This window comes from Colobus angolensis, unplaced genomic scaffold, assembly GCF_000951035.1.
Source record: "Colobus angolensis palliatus isolate OR3802 unplaced genomic scaffold, Cang.pa_1.0 Scaffold188, whole genome shotgun sequence".
Taxonomy (NCBI): Eukaryota; Metazoa; Chordata; class Mammalia; order Primates; family Cercopithecidae; genus Colobus; species Colobus angolensis.
Window position 1 is genome coordinate 2412463 of NW_012115021.1, and position 12668 is coordinate 2425130.

The following is a 12668-nucleotide window of genomic DNA, read 5'->3' on the forward strand; positions in this document are numbered from 1 at the left end:
AGTGAGACTCCGTCTCAAAAAAAAAAAAAAAAAAAAGAAAGGGAAAACTAAAATAAGCAAAATATTTGACCTATGACAATGTTTTGAAAATAACAATAAGCTTAATAAACAGATTTTCTGACCAGAGGTGAACCTGGTTATTTTATGTATTGAATTAATTAGCCTTCCTAAACTTTGGCTTATTTCAAAATTTTTATTTATTTTTTGAGACAAGATCCTGCTCTGTCACCCAGGCTGGGTGATGCAACCATGACTCACTGCAGCCTCCACCTCCCAGCGTCAAGCGATTCTCCTACCTCAGCCTCCTGAGCAGCTGGAACTACAGGCATGCGCCACCATGCCCAGCTAATTTTTGTCCTTTTTTGTAGACACGGGGTCTCACCATGTTGCCCAAGTTGGTCTCAAACTCCTGGCCTCAAGCAACTTGCCCACCTCAGCCTCCCAAAGTGCTGTCAGTACAGGCATGAGCCACCGTGCTTGGCTCTGTTTCCAAATTTGATAAGCATTTCTTTCGTGTCTTCCTTATCTACATTATGGCTAAAGAACATTAACAAGGTCAGATCCAGGGACAGGATGAGCCCTGCAGCATTCCACTCCAAACCATCCTCCAGGTTCACCACAGATCCGTCACTTTCATACTAGCTGAGTACATTTGTTCAGTTAGCTGGTAAACTCACCTGTCATAACCCTCATTTATCTGTGAGACACCCTGGAGAATTTTACTAAATGTTTTAATAAAATGATGATACGTATGTATTTTGATACTTTGACATTCCAGCTTATTCCAGCAAAAGAAGAGAGAGGAAAGGAGGAGGAGAAAAGGAAGAAAGGGCAGAGGAGGAAGGAAGGAAGGAAGGAAATCAATTTGGCAAGATTTTTAATAACAAAATCATAGAAGTTTAAAGGTGAGAGAGACCTTTAAAATTACCTAGTATTCACACAAAGTGCAAGGAAGTTAAACAACTTGTCCCATGTCATATAGACCTGTGGTTGTCACACTTCGTTGCACATGAGTGTCACCTGGGGAGCTTTTCAAACTCCCAGTACTCAGCCTGCACCTCATTAAGTCAGAATCTCTTGGGTTTAAAAAATACTGATGCTCAAGTACCACCTCCAGAGAATTTGACGTAATTGGTACTGGGTGGGGGATTGGGCATCAAGATTTTTTTTTTTTCTAGTTTTCTAGATTCTAATACACAGCAAAGTTTGACAGTCTCTAATACAGATGGTATTTTAGCAAACCCATGGTGCTGCATAGTGATGATCACATTTTCCTAGAAATGCTTTGGCTCCATCTATTTCAAGCTGAATTTTTCCAGAGGTTGTGTCAGGCCAACAAGTCTGTAGCTTCTAGCATATACTCTTTTCTCATTTTTGAAATTGGTGCACTGTTCATCTAGGAATTCATCTAGTCCTGGTGACATTCTCCAGGTGCCTAGATCAGTGCTCTCCAACTTGAGTGCTCACAAGACTTATTGGGGGTGGGGGGATGCAGATTCCCAGGCTTTACCAACAATACTCAGATTCAAAAGTCCAGGGCCTTGGAATATGCATTTAAAGTGCACCGTGCCAGGAACTTTGATACAAGCAATCCCCATATCTCAGTTGGAGAAACACTATTTTCCAACAGCATCCAAATCTCCCTTGGGCTTCGCTCCATCCTCATGCTATTTTTTTCTACCCCTTTTTATGAAGACATAAGAATTGGGGCTGGGTGCAGTGGCTCTCACTCATAATCCTAGCACTTTGGGAAGCTGAGGCAGATGGATCCTTTGAGCCCAGGAGTTCGAGACCAGCCTGGGCATCATAGGGAGACCCCATCTCTACCAAAAAATACAAAAAATTAGCTGGGCGTGGTGGTGCCCACCTGTAGTCCCAGATACTCAGGAGGCTGAGGTTGGAGGATCACCTGAGCCTGGGAGGTCAAAGCTGCAGCGAGCCGTGATCACACCACTGCACTCCAGCCTGGGCGACAGAGTGAAACCCTGACTTTAAAAAAAGTATATTTTTTAATTTAAAAAAGAAAACAGGGAAAAAAAAGAATTGAGCATTTAGTAGGCCTTAAACAACGATTGGACTGATTGATATATTTCAATTTCGATTTTCTTTTTCCAGAAAAAAAAAGCAATGTCTCAATGTCTCTCCAGAGGCATTTGGTTTTCGGTCACCCCTCAGTTAATCCACAACAAACAAAATTACACAACAAACACAATTTCATATAAAAGATTCACTAAGAACTAAAAAGCATCAAACTTGAGTATATTTCTGTTAGACTATTAGCATCGGCCGGGCGCGGTGGCTCAAGCCTGTAATCCCAGCACTTTGGGAGGCCGAGACGGGTGGAGATCGAGACCATCCTGGCTAACACGGTGAAACCCCGTCTCTACTAAAAAAAATACAAAAAACTAGCCGGGCGAGGTGGCGGGCGCCTGTAGTCCCAGCTACTCAGGAGGCTGAGGCAGGAGAATGGCGTAAAACCCGGGAGGCGGAGCTTGCAGTGAGCTGAGATCTGGCCACTGCGCTCCAGCCTGGGCCGCGACAGAGCGAGACTCCGTCTCAAAAAAAAAAAAAAGACTATTAGCATCACGGGCAACTTCCTAAATAGCCCTTGAATCTCTGGCACCTACACGGTGTCTTTCATATTGCAGATGTTGGATAATGCTAAATGAATGAATGAATGAACAAAGGAATCAATATTTCTAGGCCAGAGTCCTTTAAAAATTCAGTTGCTAAAAGTCATTACTAATGCATCATTTTGTGCACAGGTATGTGCTATTCAATTATACAAAAGCATTTTATTAAATCAGAAAGGGGTAGTACTCATACATCATTTTTAAAGAAAGTTTTTAAATCATGATAGAAAGACGTGATGATTGTTCTAGAATTTTTTGATTATCCATCAGAAAAAAAATTGGCTATTATAATTTTTACATTATTAAATAATTATTACCAATTTATTTTTTTAACTGTTTTTCTCTCAGGTAATAGGTTACAAAAAAAGTCAGTTCTTTTTCATTGTCACCAAAATATGAGCTGGTTAAAGCAAGGTGTCACTTACCCCTCCCATGTACTACACCACCTGGACTTCCAGGAGAGAGAGAAGTGAGTTTGTAAGCAGTGCGTGTACCTTTGAGGACATCTCTGATGTAAAGCTGATAAAAATGATTGGGGATTTTCCATGACTTGGTAAAATCTAAGCTTCTTCCATTTCCCATCCTCTGTTAGCATTTAAGTGCATGAAAGAAGTCTCTGAAGAAGTGATTCCCTGAGGTGTGAAAAGGGTTCTCAGGCTCAAAGAGGTGGGGGACTTCCACAGGGTTCACAAAGGCCCAAGAATGTTCTAGTGGGTAACACGAGCCCCTGGGTGGATCTTGGCAAAAAAACAGCTTGAAACTTGCCCAGTGCTGCTGTCCCTTCCAATATATACCAAGGATGGTTTTAAAGAGTAAACATGAAATAATGATTCATCATTGGCACTCACTTATAATTTGCAAAAGGAAAGCCTTCCGCTAAAAGGTTTTTACTGTGTGTATGTTGGGGGTGAGTGGGTGGAATCGATAATTTTCAGGTTTTTCATGCTAATCTTTCACTTCCAATGCTGAAAATACAAGGAAAGAACAAAAGACAGGCTGTGGAGACAAACTAACCTCCGCCACCAAGCACCCTCCAACCACTAGCCCAGCCTCCCCTAGTTGTTCTTGTTCATTCTTAAGGTGATTTGATTTCTAAGCTCATCTCTATCCCACTCCCACACCTTGGCTCAGTCACCCTGACACGACCCCCCTCTCTGGCATTCTAGATGTCAGTTTTGTAGTTTCCCATATAGAATTCAGCCTTTCCTAGAGATGTTGGCTTTAGCAAGAAACTGGCTTTAGCTCTAGCCCTGAAAACCTGGAACCCATAGTCATTCAACTGGAACCAACACCCTCCACCCCCACCCCTGACCACCATAGTGGGAGTGAAGTAGGCAGGTGCAATTCTTTCCCCTTAGATTGTGCTAGCATGGAGAACAGATGCCTCATCAGGCTCACCCTATTGCATTCTGCTTGGTATTCATTGCCACAGAGGTTTTATAGCCTGATGTCTGTGGCCTAAATATAATGAAGAGGCATAGGGTGAGGCAGAGGAGTCCCTGGCAGCCCGCGCCAGAGAGGTCCCTTTCACTACTACCATAATTACTTATGTCTGGGATCTTAAATGAGTAAGGGGAGGTCTGTAAGACCAAGCTGGTGATTCTTCCTGGGTCTCGCCAGATGAGAGGATAAGAAAAGGGAGGAAACTATACTGACCACCAGAAGGTGTTTGAAAGTGTCTGCTGGTACATCAGACATGATTGTAATCAGGTAACAGCTTGGCCTGGTGCCAGGTTTTCCAAAGCGTGTTTGTGGAAGAAGAGTTGTATGTGGTTTATGATTCCAGGACTAAGACCAAAATAAAGGTCCCACCATCACATGATAAGTTCAGGGGATGTAGGGTTGAACAGGTTTCTTTAATGCAGGACTTCTCAGAGCCTTTAATATATGAACATACATTGTGAATCTCTCAGAAAGAGCTGACCACTATTTCCCAAACAGCCTAGCAAGGGGCCCTTTTGAAGCAAAGCATCTCAAGAACTATTGTTCCTGATGGCCTGACGCTGGCCCAATGGAGCCTTGGGTTTAGGAGTCAGACAACAGGAATTTGAATTCTCAGCTAGTCATTAATTCCCCTATACTTCAGTTTCCTCATAAGAAAAGAGTGATCATAATCCATATCTTACTGACTTGTACTGAGGACTGAGTGGTGGGAAAAAACTGGCTTGAACAAAGACCAACTGCTTTTAGCTGATGAGTTAGGAGGGGCCATGCATGGGTGGGGACCCACTGTGTTTGTTCAAGTCTCTTTCTTCACAATGCTTTGTCTGGGGCCTCCCAAAGACTAAGTCCTTTGGGTACCTACAGGTTCTGGGATAATTTAAGAGTCGCAAAGCGATGGGCTCTTTTCCCTTGAGAGCTCTAAGATCTGAAAGAATGCTATACCAGTAATCACAATAGTAGCTAAAATCACTACTATTTAAGGGACTACTACTTACCCAGCATAGCAGGTGCTTTATATTTCTATTATTTCAGTTCACTCTCACAGCAAACTTTCAAGGTAGTATCATAGCCCCATGTTACAGATGAAAAAACTGAGACTCAGAAGTTAAATAACATACTCCCTGGCACGGCTGATTAGTGGCAGAACTGAAGACTCGCTCTGTTTAATCAGTAAAGAACAAAAATGTCTGCCCACTAAAAGGCTATGCCTTGTTTTCAGGATCCAATCTGATCAGTTCACATAAGGACTAAATCACTAAAGAGAATTTTGAACACTGTAAGGAATTCTGTTTCCATTCTTACGGATAGCTAGAAACCTCTAAGATGACAAGAAGCCAAGGGAACTAAAGGAAGATTTCTAAATATGAAGGTGTGCAGTGGAGTTTGGAGAATACTCCCTGAGGGGACCTAGAAGGGTTTCTCGAAGGATCCCTTCCCTCATTTTCTAGCTCTCAACCCAAGTGACCATGGAGATTTTCCAAATATCAAGTTCATTTGAAATAGGCCACAATCCTTCAGATTGCCAAGTCATCTGTACATCTTCAATTGATGGCAACTGATTTAAAACCAGCATTTTTGAGAACAATCATTCCGAGAAATTGCAAAGCAGTAAGATATACTCCAAGGAGTACACATTCCCTGTTCCATTGCCACACGATATATGTTTATGATGTAGACTTCCGCTTGCCCCACATGCCTAAGAATAAACAAACATATTACCTGTTTCTTCTGCTTGGCCAATGTAGAGGTTTTTCCTCACCCCAGGGGTTTCAAAGAAAATGAAGACAAGAAAAAAACCTTCTCTCTGGGGAAATGCAGAGGTCTGAAAGAAAAGAGGTACAATTTCAGCTCTCTCTGAAGCACCACACACACACACACACACACACACACACACACACACACACACACCCTACTCTGCAGAGAGAGCTCTTTCTTTAATAAACAAACATATATACACACTCGTACACAAAGAAATAACTAGAACAGGGCCAGGCTGCTTTGCCTTTCAGCCTGGAAGGCAAGCCCAGAGCAAGAATCTGGGAGATAGTGCGCTGGCCGTGAGTGCAACTCTCTGCCCCAACCCTGCTCTGTTCCTGGCCTGGAGATGCACTCAAGTAATGGGCTGCAAAGTCAGCGGCCACGTGACTGCTTCCAAAGGGACCAGGCTCCGCATGGGCAGGACCAGGCTATGTTTGCATAAATAATCTGCCATCAGTACAAAATAGAAAAGAGAATTTCCGTATATAAGAGCAGAAAAGCATTCTTTAGGTAAACTGAGGATAGTTTTCAGAAAATGTTACAGTAACCTGGTACAATTAAGAGAAGTGAAAAAATGAAACATTCTTCCTTGGTTCTAGAAAGGTGTGAGTTTAAGGGAGCAGCCACTGGGTCATAAGACATTTGTACTCCACCAGCTGTTCAATAGCTCCCTGTTGGAGAACCTACCTGTGAAGGGAGAATTACCTCCCTTCATCAGCAGAAAGGGAAAGGAAAGTTGGCCTGTAATGTTGCTGAGTTTGGGGGAGGAGAAAAACATACTTGAAAATTCAAAGTGCCCATGGCAGTAACGGATGCCAGCAGCCACAGTTCTGCTATGTTCGAGGCAATCTAGCAGTGGTCTTATTCCCAGAGTCTCATACTGACCGCGGCTGTGCCGCCAGCAGTTTCCCTGGCAAACTCTTCCTAGCTGGTGACACAGCATACATGTTTTCAAGCTTACTGGTCTTAGGCTTTGCCAGCTAAAATTTACAGGACTGCAGCCATAAACATTTCATAACCCCACTCAAGCTGCTCTTTAGCTCGATTCCGTTCTGCAAATGAGAGCCACAGGAGATCTAGTAAAGTGGTTACCTAGTTTGCCATTTAATCAGATGGAGTCACTTGAAAAACAACTGGCGAGGTGGTTCTGGGCTTCTGTTCTCCTATTAGTATATTAACATCACCAGAGGGCCTCATTATGAGGCAATACAACAACTCAGGTTTCCATGGTGGGGATGCCAAAAGTAGGACCTGATGAGGCTGCCACACAAATTGTAAATGACAGCGTAATTACTCAGGCTTCAAAAAAAATAGTGGACAATGTAGCTATACAGCTGGCTCTCCCAACCAAATGCCTATTCAATCCTCAGCCATTAAATTATGGCTATGTCTAGATACAGTTGTTCCAATGTCACCTCCTCTGTGTGAAGCCTTTCCTGAATCACCAAAGGGGAATTAGTCACTCTGTCTTCTGGCTCTCAAAGCCATGTGTGCGTCCAATTATAGAGCTGCTCAAAGTGTGCTGTAATTTGCCCTTTTACATGTGAAATCCTAAAGGGAAAGGATCTATTTCATTCCTCTTGGCATCCCCAGTTGTGTGTGTGTCTTTTTTAGTTTTGAAACAGAGTCTCACTCGGTCACCCAGGCTGTGTAACAGTGCACTCTGGGCTCACTGCAACCTCTGCCTCCCGGGCTTAAGTGATTCTCCTACCTCAGCCTCCCGGGTAGCTGGGATTATGGGTGTACACCACCACACCCAGCTAATTTTTGTATTTTTAGTAGAGATGGGGTTTCACCATGTTGGCCAGGCTGGTCTCGAATTCCTGGCCTCAGGTGATCCACCTTGGCCTCCCAAAGTGCTGGGATTATAGGCGTGAGCCACTGCGCCTGGCCACATCCTCAGTTTTAAACCTAGTCATTACTGAATGCAAAAGAGGTACTCATCAAATATTTGTTTAACCACAGAAAGAAAGGAAAGCAGGGAAAAAACCTCATGATTTAGGTTGTTATTTTAATGGCCAGCCCCTGGACCACGAATTGGATTGGCTGTGCCCTTTATGCGATTTGTTGAAAACTCAGAATTTGCTTTAAATGAACAACTTCCTTGTATGTTTCCATTGTAGAAAGAACACGAAATGTTACTGTGAGCACCAAAGGGGTCTTACAGTCAGCCTCCAATTGTTACATGAACCAACATTGATGTAAGTGAATAAATCACAATAATGATAACATCTGTTGGGCACTGACCATGTTCTAGGCACTTCTAAATTTTACATATGTTAATCTTATTTAATCCACACACCATCCTCTGAGGTATATACTATTATGATCCCTCTTCACCCATTAGGAATTGTAGCCTAAAGTCAAACAGCAAATGAGGGGCAGAGTTGGGAGTTGAACCCAGGCCCTTTGGCTTTAGAACCCCTGCTTATTATAATCATTATACTCTACTGCCTGAGTCAGCACCTTGTGTGTTTGCAAAATTCAAGCTTCAGCCTCTTCTCAAATGCTCTCTGGCTTTCCTACAGCTGACCAGGGATGTGTTCTCCCAGCCTGAAAAAAGAAAAAATGATGGGCAGAGTGATGTTAACAGTTTTAAACCTCCTATGTGGCAGGCGCTGCTGAGGGACAGAGACACAAATGGCAGAGAAAAAAATATATACATGACTGGATATTGGAATAGACACACCAGGTACTTATAACAGTGCCAGGCACATAATAAATATCTATTACATGAATAAATGAAAGCAATACAGTATGACAAAATAATAAAACAGGTAGGAGACACTCCAGGGGTGCAGAGAAAGAGTCCTATCTCAGAAAGCGGGATGAGGGAAGGCTTCCTAGAAGTGATGCATGGGCGGAGACCTGATGACTGATCAGGCATCTGCCAGAGGAAAAGAGGTGGGAAGAGGGGGTTCTCATAGCTATGCATATTCTACAGTACTTAACTAGGGTGTCAAATGCGGGAGGGGAACTAGAAATCGAAATGAACTTCTTTCCTAAACATAATGCTGCAATTACATAGAGAAAGGTGCCCTGATGTTAAGACTGAAAAACGGCTGCCCTCTCCACCTCTTCAGGCTAGACTTAATCTCTCTTGATTGCCTTCCCTTCCTTTCTCACTTCCCCACTGCTGTACTTTCTTTGTTCCTGCCTTCCAAATAAACTTGCTCTCAAATGTTTATCTCAGACTCTGCTTCTGAGGGATCCCAACCCAGGACATTTAGTTAGTCCATGGCAATAGCAAACTATGGAAACACGAGGGGAATGGAGAAGCCTGACTACCTCTCAAGGGAGAGAGAGGGCATTGCAAGCAAGCCTCTCCTATTTCATAAGCTTCCTGGAGCTTGCCACAGTTCCAATTTCTGCCCAGGCAAAGTAGTTCTAATGGGCAGCTCCCATTATTGATCATGACACACCCTGAGAAGTATGCTAGAATCGAGGCAAAGCAGCTGGACTGGAGAGGAGATTAAGAAAACAGTGGCATGTGCAGATCTATTTGGTGGTGGGTACTTAAGGTGTCTGCTTGTGGCTCCTGATACCTCAAAGCCCCGTAGCACCAAAGCGGGGAAGCTCAGAGAGCACTGGCCTCTCAGCTCTGGTGACTCTGAGCTAGCCTCCTGATGTTGAGGCCACTGGCAAGCAACCACACCCAATCACCACTTCCTAACCCCTAGCAGTCTCCAAAACTGGGGTAGCTGCCCCACAGCAGATGCACAGAGATCTGCTGGAGAGCAGAAAGCAAAACATCAGAACTCATATTTTTATCTATTTTCTTATTCCTGTTAACTTTTCTATTTCCGTATATATTTGATCATGTGCACAATAAATGAGTTCAGCAGTATTAGCTGTAAATAAATAAATATGCTTGGTCCATTCTCACAAAACTTACTGTGAGGCGTCCATGATCAAAAAAAGTTCAAAAAGGCTGGGGGCAGTGGCTCACACCTGTAATCCCAGCACTGTGGGAGGCTGAGCAGGGAGGATGGCTTGAGCTGATGAGCTGGAGACCAGCCTGGGAAATATAGCAAGACCTCATCTCTACTAAAACAAAAGAAAAAAAAAATTAGCCGGGTGTTGTGGGACATGCCTGTTGTACCAGCTACTTGGGAGACTGAGGCAGGAGGATCACTTAAGCCTGCAAGATCGAGGCTACAGTAAGCCATGATAGAGCCACTGTACTCCAGCCTGGGCAACAGAGCAGGACCTTGTCTCACACAAAAAAAATTAATACATACATAAAATAAAAGGACTCTAATTTAAAGAGCCTGTTCCCTTGTGAAGAGAAGGAATACCAAGTAATTTTTCACTTAAATAGAAAAAGGATCAAGCATATTTTCAAGGGTGAGTTCTGGGTACTGAAAAATCACATTAAGTAGGAGAAAAGAGAGGCCAGATCTGGCAAGTCATTAGGAAGTCATTAAAAGAAATTAAAAGTGGGTTATGAATCACCATCAAACGGAAGAAATTCATAAAGGTCAGTGCTTGCCAAATGTTTCTATTGGGGTCACCTGGTGAGCAGCCACATTGACAGGCTAAAACAGCCATCACGTTTTAAGGTGTGGAAGTTCAGTTTTCGAAAGGCTCCATCTTAGATACAAAAGTTGAGCTTTCCTTGGTTGTGATTTAATAAATAGATTAATAGATATCAGAATTTTAATTCAGACCACTGCTTAATCTAACCCTAGCTTGGTCCTCAATGGCTTGAGTTTAAAGAAATTCCTTAAATTAACCCTGAATGTTCATAAATCAAATCAAAAAGCTTCACAGAATGTTCTGGTCTGGGTAAGATGGAAAAAGGACATTCTACCCACTCTACTCTTTCTCTCCCATGGGATAAAGCTATAAAACCTGGACAGAATCCATGAAACAGCTATTTGAGGACTGTGGCAGACAGACTCTAAGCTGCCCCCGATGATCCCTTCCTCCTGGTCAATTCACACCCTTGTATTATCCCTCCTCTTCAGCATAGGCTGGACCCAGAAACTTGCTTCTAATCAATTGAGCATGGCAATGGTATTGGGATGTCACTTCTAAGACTAGGTTATAAAAGACTGTGACTTTCTGTTTTGCTAGCAGACCCTATGGCCTTCACAGCTTTTGTGCTTTCAATGAAGTAAGCTGCCACGTGGGAGAAGCCCATGTGGCAAAGGACTGGGGGAAGTCTCTGGCCAGAAGCCAGCAAGGAACTAAGGCCCTCAGTCAAACAGACCACGAGGAACTGACTCTTGCCAACAACCATACAGGCTTGGAAGTGGATCCCTCCCCAGTCAAGCCTTCAGATGACAGCAGCCCAATCAACACATCGTGTGCAGCAGCTCACGACAGATGCTGAAATAGAGGGCCCAAGTAAGCCACGCCTGGGTTTCCGCCCCACAGAAACTGTAAGATCATAAACATGCGTTGTTTTAAGCCACTAGATTTTTTGGTAATCTGTTCCACAGCAATAAACAAGTAACATGAGGACTCTGAAAAGTAAATAACAGAAGGCAGATGAAGGAAACAGATCAGAGTTTGAAGTACCACTGAACTGACAGTGAGTTTACCTTTTGTTCCCTCCAGTTCTTCCAGGCCAGATTCAAGGAAGCAGAAATTAAAATTAAAACCATGAGATACCACTATATGTCTATGAATATGGCTAAGTTTGGGTTGGGGGGGGGAGGTTGAGACAGGGTCTCTGTCTCCAGGCTGGAGCACAGTGACACAACCACAGCTCACTGCAACTTTGACTTTCTGGGCTCAAGTTATCCTTCCACCTCAGCCTCCCAAGTAGTTGGGATCACAGGCACATGCCACCATGCCCAGCTAATTTTTGTATTTTTTTGTAGGGACTGGGTTTTGCCACATTGTTCAGACTGGTCTATAGCTATCTGCCTGCCTCAGCCTCCCAAAGTATTTGCATTATAGGCATGAGCCACTGTGCCCAGCTAAAAATTTTTTTTTAATACAATATCCAGTGCTGGCTAGAATATGGAGCAACTCGAACTCTAACACTTTGCTGGCAGGAATGCAAAGTGGTACAGCCACTCTGAACAAGAGTTTGGCACTTTCTTATAAAGTTGAACATATACTTACCATATGACAGCAATCCTATTCCTGGGTAGTTATTCTAGAGAAATAAAATTTTCTATTCATGCAAAAACGTGTATACAGATTCATATGGTCAAACACTGAAAAGAGCTTAAACGTCCTTCAGTGAGTGTCCCACAAACTGTGGGACATCCATACAATGAAATGCTACTTGGCAATAAAAATGAATGAAGCTAATACACACAACCTGGATGGGTCTCAAAGGCATTATGAGAGTGGAAGAGGCCAGGCCGAAAGGGATACAGACAGTTACATGGCATTCTCAAAAAGACAGAACTATAGTGACAGGGAACTGATCAGCGGTTACCAGGGGTTTATGGGAGAGGGAGGGGAGTGACTACAAAGGGCTAGCAGGAGGGAGTTTTGGGGGGCAGGTTCTGTATCCTGATGATGACGGTGGTTATGCTAATCTATCCATGTGTTAAAATTCGCAGAACTGGCCGGGCATGGTGGCTCACGCCTGTAATCCCAGCACTTTGGGAGGCTGAGGCAGTGGATCACCGGAGGTCAGGAGTTCAAGAGCAGTCTGACCAAAACAGTGAAACCGTGTCTCTACTAAAAATACAAAAAATTAGCCAGGCGTGGTGGTGGGCGCCTGTAATCCCAGCTACTTGGGAGGCCAAGGCAAGAGAATCCCTTGAACCCGGGAGGTGGAGGTTGCGGTGAGCCAAGGTTGTGCCATTGCACTCCAGCCTGGGCAACAAGGGAGAAATTCCATCTCAAAAACAAAAACAAAAACAA

At 43.5% G+C, this 12668-nt stretch overlaps 1 protein-coding gene across 1 annotated transcript in view; it reads right to left on the reverse strand.

The window, feature by feature from the left end:
• Nucleotides 1-12668, reverse strand: part of PPEF1 (protein phosphatase, EF-hand calcium binding domain 1) — a 152134-nt gene that overhangs the window by 122142 nt on the left and 17324 nt on the right. Inside the window, exons 4-5 of the mRNA XM_011940215.1 lie at nucleotides 8301-8387; nucleotides 5796-5898 (exon numbers count right to left, since the gene is read on the reverse strand). The gene's annotated coding sequence lies outside the window, so the exon portion shown is untranslated. The remainder of the gene's footprint in view (nucleotides 1-5795; nucleotides 5899-8300; nucleotides 8388-12668) is intronic.